The following is a 9,491-nucleotide window of genomic DNA, read 5'->3' on the forward strand; positions in this document are numbered from 1 at the left end:
TCCCAAGGCATCTTAATTTACACAGACGCTCATAAACTAGGCATTAGTTATTATTCTGAAGTTGAAACAAAGTCCGACTGCCTCATTTTAAGTTTTGAAAACATTCAGTCGTAGCCAGCACATTCAACTAGTGCGTTGCATTCATTCGACTGCCTCATTTTAAGTTTGGGAAACATTCAGTCGTAGCCAGCACATTCAACTAGTGCGTTGCATTCATTCATGTTTTCTCTTTTATGGCTTCAAATGTTGTGATCCACAGCCAGACACGCTTACGTGGAGACATCACCTTTCGGAAGCCCAGTTTCCACAGATCAATTCAAAAATAGGGACAATTAAGCGCCGATTGCTCCGTATAACAAACACTCAGTAAAATGTAAATAAAAGGTGGCGAAAGAAAAAATGAAGGGCATTTAACACTCGCCAGCTTGGTTAATAACGGAAGATCGTCAGCCGGATAAACCCTACATACTACACATCTGTTGTTCCTATGTATAACGTCATTTTCAACGAAAGGCATAGTCGGAATTCAATTCACAGTTATTCTCGCAGACTACCTGCAAGCAATGTGACTTCTATGATTAACTCCTGCGGTCAGAATAAATCAAGAAAATGTATTCACCCACGGCGCTCTCGTTTCCCTCTCAGAAAATTTTCAACAAGCATTGGCATTGCCAATAGGTCTCGCTTGTGGGACCTTATAAGTATTTAGTTTAGGATATTGTGCTGCAAAACTAAATACTTATAAGATCCCACAAGCGAGACCTATTGGCTATGCCAATGCTTGTTATTCTTTCTGTTGTCTCTTGTCTAACTCCTTTTGCAATTCTGTGACCAAGATATTTTACTTCTTGTTTGCAAAACTGTAATTTTGCAGGAGACACTTTATGTCCCTCATCTGCCAGATGATTTAAAAGAGTAATGGTATCTGTTACACAATTATCTCTTGTTTTTGCAGCCACAAGGAGATCATCACTATATTGCACTAATGTTGATTTTCCAGGTAAGTCTAGATTCTCCAGGGATTTCTTTAGCAACTGATTAAAAATAGATGGACTTTCGGTGTACCCTTTAGGGATACAACACCATGCTAGAATACACTCTTTGAACCTGAACGCAAAAATTTGCTGGCTTTCTGGATGCAATGCAACAGTAAAGAATGCATTACACAAATCTATAACTGTGTACCATTCTGCCTCATGCGGAATCTGATATAAAATTACTGCTGGGTTTGGCACAACTGGGCAACATGGAACAACAATTTTGTTAACCTTTCTCAGGTCTTGAACAATTCTGAAAGTACTGTTTGGCTTTTTAATTCCCATAATCGGTGAATTACATGGGCTACTCTCAATTTCTTTTAGAACACCTTGTTTTATGAATTTGTCTATTACAGGAATAACTCCTTCAATCACTTCTGCGTTCATTTTATACTGTGGAATGTTTGGATAATCTGCTCCTTGTTTTACTGTTATTTTTACTGGATCTACATTTTTCATCAGACCCATTTCATCTCCAGTGAAATCCCAAAATGTAACATTCACTGTGTCTTTTAATTCTTCAGGTAGATTATTCTTATCAAACACAGGACATAATTTACTTTCCTCTGCCTCAACCATTGACATTGTTAATTTGTAAAGCCCATCTTCTTCTGGAGTTTGTAGCTCAATACCATCCGGTGAGCAATATATTTTACAATTCATCTTACAGAGAATATCCCTACCTAAAAGATTTACAAAACTGCTATCACAAACTATGAATCTATGCATGTCTTTAAATTTACCTATTTCAACTTCAACTGGTTCAGTTAAATCTGTTTTAATTTGCTGATTAGCTACACCTACTACTTGGATTTTGTCCCCAGAGAGAGGTAGGTTTTCTATTTCCACTGATCTAACAGTAGAACGAGTAGCACCTGTATCCACTAGGAAAGTAATTTCTACATCATTTACTTTACCATTTACAAATGGACCAGACTGATCTACCTCAAGAGTGGCTCCAAGCACACACTCTTCCTCCTCTCTCGGGCACCGTCAGAAGTAATCATCAGATTCACTCCCACCATCTTCTTTCAACCAATATTGTTGTGACACATTCGACACATTCACTCTTGGTGGTCTGTTTACCTGTTCACCTCCGGTGAATCCTGTTTCTGCACTGTATCTCTGCACATTTACACAGTTTGGAAGTGGCGGTCGTGGTATCTGATTTTGCTGATTCACTACCTGTCGCTGTAGCTGTTGCTGCAGATTTATCTCATTCTGCATCTGTGGATTTAATGATGCATTTTTAAAATAATTTCTGGGCGGATTCTTACACTCGCGCTTCCAGTGTCCAATTTCGCCACAATTAAAACATGGGAGTTTCTGTTTTAGCTCTTCTATATTTCCCATCAATTTTGGCTTATTTTAATTACCTTTAAATTTACTTTGATTTTGGTCAACATTTTTATTTCCCAAATTTGCCATTTATGTTCAGCCACTTTTACCTGTGCCCACATAGCTTTTTCTTTTAGCTTTTTTTGTTTAGCATCTATTTCATCACTACAGTATTTTGCTTTTCTCAGAATCTCATCTACTGAGTTTGATTGCCAACCAACTATTCCAGTTCTTATCATTTCACCAACTTCAGGTCTCAAGCCATATACAAATCTGTATATAAAATGGCTCATATCTTTTGCACTTACATTTTCATAACCACTGTATTGTTTAAATACCAGCAGTAATCTTTCATAAAATGAATGTACTGATTCTTTCGGCTCTTGGGTAGTTCTGTCTATTTTAACCCAATCTATTTCTTTTGGGGGAATCTTATATTTCAGAAACACAATTACCTGATCATATTTCCTCATTACCTCTGGTGAAGGAGCACCTGTTACCTTATGTCGAGGAAATTCTTCTGTAGGCCAATTTATAGAAATTTTTCATTCTGCCCAAATATCTGATGGGACAACTATGTCAAAGAATCCATCAAGATCAACCCACAAAACTTTTGAAACTTTCACAAATCTGTCTACCTGTCGATACCATTGTACAGGTTTTTCTTTCAATCGAGGAAAATCATTTGTGAACATTAAAATGTCCTGCATTGTCCATGGAACATGCACATACCCTCCTCCCGGTATTTCTCTCAGTGGTAACTCATTAACTACTTCTTCCTTTTCTCTGACAGGAAAAGCTAAACTTGTTCTGTCTTCATTTCTTTTCTTGGTCCATTTTACTCTCCATTTACCTAATTCGCCCCATTTTCTCATAAGCACAATTAAGTCTTTTATATGAATTATTCTTCCTGTGGTACTCAAACTCCCTATATCTTTTTCAGAGAAATCCACCCTGTAAAGTTTCTGCAAATTCTTTTGCTTACTCAAATCTACTTCTAATTCAGCAGCCATTTCTTCTAATTGATCATATTTATTTTTAGTTTTCCATGTTATGCTTTTGCAAATAAACAATAATTCATCATCCTGATATAGCTTCAAACTGTCAGTACCAATTGTTCCAATTATTAATTCCTCAATATCTGCTTTCAATTTTGCAACATCAAGTAATTTACATTCAGGGGTTTTTGTTAAATCTATTTTATTCGGACTCTTTTCCGGAGTTCCAGAGTCAGATTCTGCACCAGATGGAGTTTTACTTGTCAAACTTTGATTAAAAGTTAAGTCAGGCATCATCATTTTCTCTCGATGTATTTCAGACAAATCTGAATAAAAATTTTCAGTCACCTTCTGTATTTCTGAATTTAGTGGAACAGTTAAAGCTGAATGTCTGATTTCTTTTTGATCAAATACTGGAAGAACAGGCCCAATTGTTACAGGTACTGTTACTGCTTCCATGCTTTTAGTCAACTGCTGTATTAATTCATTCGTAGAACGAATATTTTCTGAGGTACTCGGCAATTCCTCATACCTTTCTGTTCTTTTCCCATTTGGGGTTACATTTCTCTGGACTGGGGTTTCATCTTTACGGACTGGACTTTCAGCGTAATTTCTATTTTCTCCTGATATATTTGAACTACATCTTGTTTCTACTCTTTCAGGTGTTTTTCCATTATTCGAATTTGTTTTAGGAGACGACTCATCAATAATTTCTCTTGGAGGGGCATTTGGAGAAGTCCATGTACAAACTGGTTGATAAGGTGGCGGTTTTCTAGTATAAATTTCTTCTAATACCACATCTTCTGAATCACTTTCTACATTAACATTATTTTTCTTTTGAGTACTCTTTTGTCCAGTTACCTCATCAATAAGTCTCACTGGGTGCAAACCATCACACATATCTCCACGTCTCCATCGACGCATTCTATCCTGATGTGTTTCTCTATTAAGATCAAGTCCTGTTCCCCTTGATATTCCTCTACTTTCTCGTTGTAACTCAAACATTTCATCCTCCCATTTAACTAGAGCTTCAAATTGAGTAGGTCTAGGCTTTGGTACACGTTTCATCATTTTTTCTCTCAAGTTTTTCAAAACTGCCATGTTAAAAGAACCATCTTCTGGCCATGCTAACACACCATCGTTTTCAGTATACTTCATCCAATTCTCAATCCAAAGACAAGTATGATAACCTTATTCACCCAACATATACGCTGCAGGTGTTTTGTACTTCCACCTCACGTTGCAATTTTCTTGTCAGGTTTAAGTTTATTTTTCAATTTCTGAAACCATGAAAGCTTCTTTTTCTCTTTCATGAAATAATAATCCATGTTTTTAAACAATTTCCCTTACTTCGGTAAAGATCGTAACAACTTATAACAAGGAAGTTGTTATTCCGCAACACCAACCAATCCGTGCGCGAAACTCACCAACAAGCCAATCAGGTTAAGCTACGTCAGTATTTTGCTCAACCAATAGAATTGCTGCTTTTCAGGATGAGCCAATCAGCTGTAGCTTGCCTTAGTCACATGAACCAACCGGTGCGCGAACACTGTGACGTATGTTAGCCAATCACAGCGCGACTCTTGTGACGTATGCTGCTGCTGTGGCTTCTCTGTCTCTCGCTCAACTCCTTAAACTGACACCTCCTTTACAAAATATTTTTCATTGCGCCATATTTTCAAAACTTTCAATTGAATTCTGTTAATAACTCCACAAATAAACGAACCATTTGTCTGTTTCGCTAAATGAAGTGATAGCTTTTCCAGTCATTCAAGTATTCTTTTCACGTGAAATAGACAACGCTATTTTCACAGAATATTTAAATTCGCCGATAAAGTAAGGCTACTCTACCCTTCTAGCAGGTAATAACGAACTCGTTTCCCTCTAAATGCGCATACAGAGCAATTCAGTTTAACTCGATCGAATATTACAAATCATTTACGCATACCCATACGGAAAAATCCCTAACCATGCATACATAAAATCTTTAGTAGGACTCTAACCCACCCAAAGAAATTCTCACTCATCAGTAAGATAGACGATGCTTCCTTACCCTTCACTCAAGCTTGGATAAATTCTACTACTCTTTTCACAGAGAGTTTTAAAACAGGCTCCAAGTACCTATACTCGAAAGCTACAATTTCATAGACAATCCTCACTATACATTTTACCTTACACACCTAAAATCCCTAAACTTGTGCTGTACGTCTACAACACTGGTGATATACGGCGTTACCACTATTTGAAACAGAACAAATGCACTGTGTAACTTCACCTGTCACACTTCTCTTGCCGGCACAACTAGGAATTTTCACACTGCTGGAAAAAAACTTTCGACTACATATAACAACTGAACAAACTTAACATATGTTAAACATCGATCCTATGTAATTACCATGTAATTACCATGTAACATGTCAGTTACCATAGTAATTGATCCAGCGCTCCTATTGAAAAACTGTCTCAATAACACTACTGATCCCCACAATACTCACCATTAATCATGAATCACTTATAAAGACCCATAACACCAATGAGACAATTTTTGAGCGACTGAATCTGGTGGCCTGATTAATAAAATCTATTCACATATTATCTACATAATTATGTACAACTGCAGTTTAACTATAATAACCATGGTTTTGACATATATCAATTTTAATCAAGCCACTAAGGCGATTGAATCTGTAAAAGGGTGACGCTACCAACCAGAATATAAGATCCTTAAGTATTGCCCGGCGGTGTCGCCTCTCGAACCCACAAGATATTAACAACTGAAGAGGCAGGCGCTGGAGACTGGAAGGCAGGAAACAAGGTTTTATTTTCTCCGGAGGAGAAACACATCAGTTGGACAGCAGGTATCGTTCTGAGGTGCTCTACCCGCATCTCTGAGGCCTGGCCTCTTATACACAAGTTAATCACTTTATTGCATGAAACACATTCTCGTTAATACTTTGATGTATGAAAAGACATCCTCGGAATCTCCCCTTCAGGTCCGTTCCCACACATAGTTACAGTTGAAGTCCCCACCCCGGTCACAACAGGTGGTGATTATCGCGCAGTTGGATATTCCGCCGATTCACGGAATGTGTGGGGTTCGATCGGATCTCGTAGGGTGGGGGCTTTGATCGACCCGAGGGTCCTTTAATGGGAGGAAGCTTCCTACTGTACTGGGGGTAATAAACAGTATCCGTAGAGCCAGGTGGTGGCCTGGGAACGAGGAAGACAAATGGGCACACAGGAAAAAGGGGTTTGTATCAAAGGATCTGGGACCATGAAAGGAATGAAGGGAGGTGTCGTGCTGGGAACAGGATGGGATTCCGAGGCAGAGCTGCGCTGAAGAGGGGTTTATGACCCGAGACATGTGAGGGCGAGGGGGTTGTCAGCATGCGGGGGATGCCCGCGAGGCTAGGAGAGGGAGAGAGACGCGCTGGTTATCAGAAAAGGGCAGGGAAGCCATGGTGTTGAAAATGGCGGCTGTTCACGTGCACGAAAGGGTTCGAGAAGAGCAAGAGGGCGCCGATAATGTTGACGGTTTCAGCCTAACTTTCAACAGTCCTCCCTTTTCAACATATCTAGCCAACTTGCTTACTCAATGTCAATTTTCATCAAATTCCTAACCTCGGTATCATACAATGCCCTCACGCGTTCGCTTCCAAAGTCCATAGTTTTGGGGAAAATACAACTTGCACATAAAGAACACAGAGGTGGCAGACATTGAATTCCTAAGCATAGACCACATATTACAACTACAGGAATCAGGATAATGGTGAGCAGTCTCCAGCCCCAGTTCTTAACGGTGTCCCAGAACCAACCACCAAGCGACCACTCTTCTTGTTCTTGGTGGACTTCTGAAGAGAGTCTGTGAAGATGTTCGATGGCGTTGTACACTGAGGGTGAGTTGTCCGGTATGTATGTACAACAGCTGGACCCAATAATGCGGCATGCCCCTCCACGGTCCGCCAGAACCACATCTAGAACAAGGCGGTTCTGAAGAGCCACCAGACGGACCGCTTGGAGCTCGGCAGTGTTGTTAGCAAAGATACCAGCTGTGATGTTCATGGTTGTTTCAACTGCCTGAGTCAGATGTCGGATGGCACGGCTGTTCGCCATCGGGCCCCAGAGGGGGACGAGTCCTTTCATAGCATCGAGGAACTGTGCTCCTGTTGAGTCGGCTTGCTCAATGTCTTTGGCTCGTTTTTGTCTATGGTGATTCGTTGGGGCCACATAAGTCGGGGGAAGGACGAAGGAGATGAAACAAGTGCCCCCCCAGCCTTTGGGGAGCCAGGTGTAGGCCTTTGTGCCGCAGACGAAGTACATGTTTGGGGATGACACAAAGGATGGTGGATCCGTGGAATCCAAAGTTCTGGTAAAGCGGAAAGCGCTGCGGCCCACCAGCTGTGTCCCAAGTCCTTCTACACACATGTGGCCTGTGACGTTGATGACCGACAGGGCCACAGTCAGAGTGGCAGCCGTTCGTTTCCGCAGATAGGAGAAGGTGGGTCTGGTTGGATTGTTAAACACCTGCATTTCAATTCGTTCCTTTTCAGGGATGTCCACGTGGATTGAGTCGCTGGGGGTCAGCGGGCAGAAGGGTGTCTTTGTTTTGTTCCGCCGACCCCGTGAGAAAGATGCGCTGCGGTTCTGCTGGAGGTGGCATTGTCCTTATAGCTTTCTTGCAGGAGGATCAGCCAAGCAAGGCAGGAGCCGTGAACAGAGAAAGGTGAAGGGATGAATGGTATTGAATGTCCAGTGGCATGGGGTAGCAACCCACAGATCCAGCAGTTGGTGGCATTGGTAGCAAGATTGTGTTGGTGAAGTAGCTGCACGAAAGAGTTATTCCAAAACTCCTTTCGCCTCTCTCTTAGTTGAGGAGAGAGTGAAATCAGATAATGTTCCTTCATGGTGGTAGGCTGAGCGGTGGTTAGGAATGTTTCGTGAGCAGGTGCATGTTCTTCCATAATCCAGAGCGTGGTCATGAGGAGAAAGCAGAAGAGGATGGTGATGAAGAGTATAATTGTCTTTGAGCTGTGGAGTTTGTCTGTTCTTGGGTTTCTGTAGTGGGTATTTCCCGTTGCTTCCATCATCTTCTTATCTGGCGCTTCCATCATCTTCAAGGTGCTCGGTAGCGGGCAGAACCACAGACTTCGTTTAGTTCTCTCCCGGTGACCCTTGGTTGTGTCTAGATCACCGTTCTGAGATTTCAACTCGGTCCGTGGCCTACTTAGCCGAAGCTCCCTCCTTTCGACGCAGGAAATACCCTTCTCTGGATGGGACAGTGGGATCAGAGAATTTTGAAAGTTCAAGCGCTTCAGTATCCGGATAGCAGGCCAGTGACGGTCGGTCCTTGTTCAGGAGCTCTTCTTGGTTGTCGATGTTTTCTGTCGTGGCTAGGGTCGAGGAGACCTTCTTTCAGTGGTGTGCATGCAGCCAGTGCCGCTTCCCCTCCACACGAAGAGCCGTCCGGGTGGTGATTAACACTTGCCAGGGGCCCGTCCACCGGGGTTCCAAACTCTTCGATCGCTGAAAATTTCGGATCAGCACGAAATCCCCAGGCTGGATGGTGTGGCCCGGACCCCTGGAAGCATCGGGGATGGCCTGCTGCACCTGCTGATGAATGACAGACAGAGTTTCAGTCAATTTATACAGATAATCAGACATTAGGACGTCCGGGACGTCATGAATGGAGGTTGGTTTTGGGGCAGACCAGACACTCATGGGTCGACCGAAGACAACTTCATAAGGAGTTAAGTGATGTCGGGTGGGGGTAGAGCGCATCGATAGTAATGCCAGTGGGAGGGCGTCTGGCCATTTCAGACCCGTGGTAGCCACTATCTTGGCCAGTTTAAGCTTTAGTGTGGCATTGTGTCGCTCAACAAGTCCGGCAGATTGGGGGTGGAAGACTGCATGAAATTTCTGTTTTATGCCCAATCCCTTTAAGATGAGCTGGATAACTTCGGCTATGAAGTGGGGGCCATTATCACTCCATAAAATACGACAGAGGCCGTAACGGGGGAAAAATTCCTTTAACAGTACCTTTGCAGTGGCCATAGCGGTGTTGTCACGGGTTGGATATGCTTCCACCCACTTGCTAAATGCGCACACCACAACAAGTACA

This window comes from Lissotriton helveticus, chromosome 3_1 (genome assembly GCF_964261635.1).
Source record: "Lissotriton helveticus chromosome 3_1, aLisHel1.1, whole genome shotgun sequence".
NCBI classification, from domain to species: domain Eukaryota; kingdom Metazoa; phylum Chordata; class Amphibia; order Caudata; family Salamandridae; genus Lissotriton; species Lissotriton helveticus.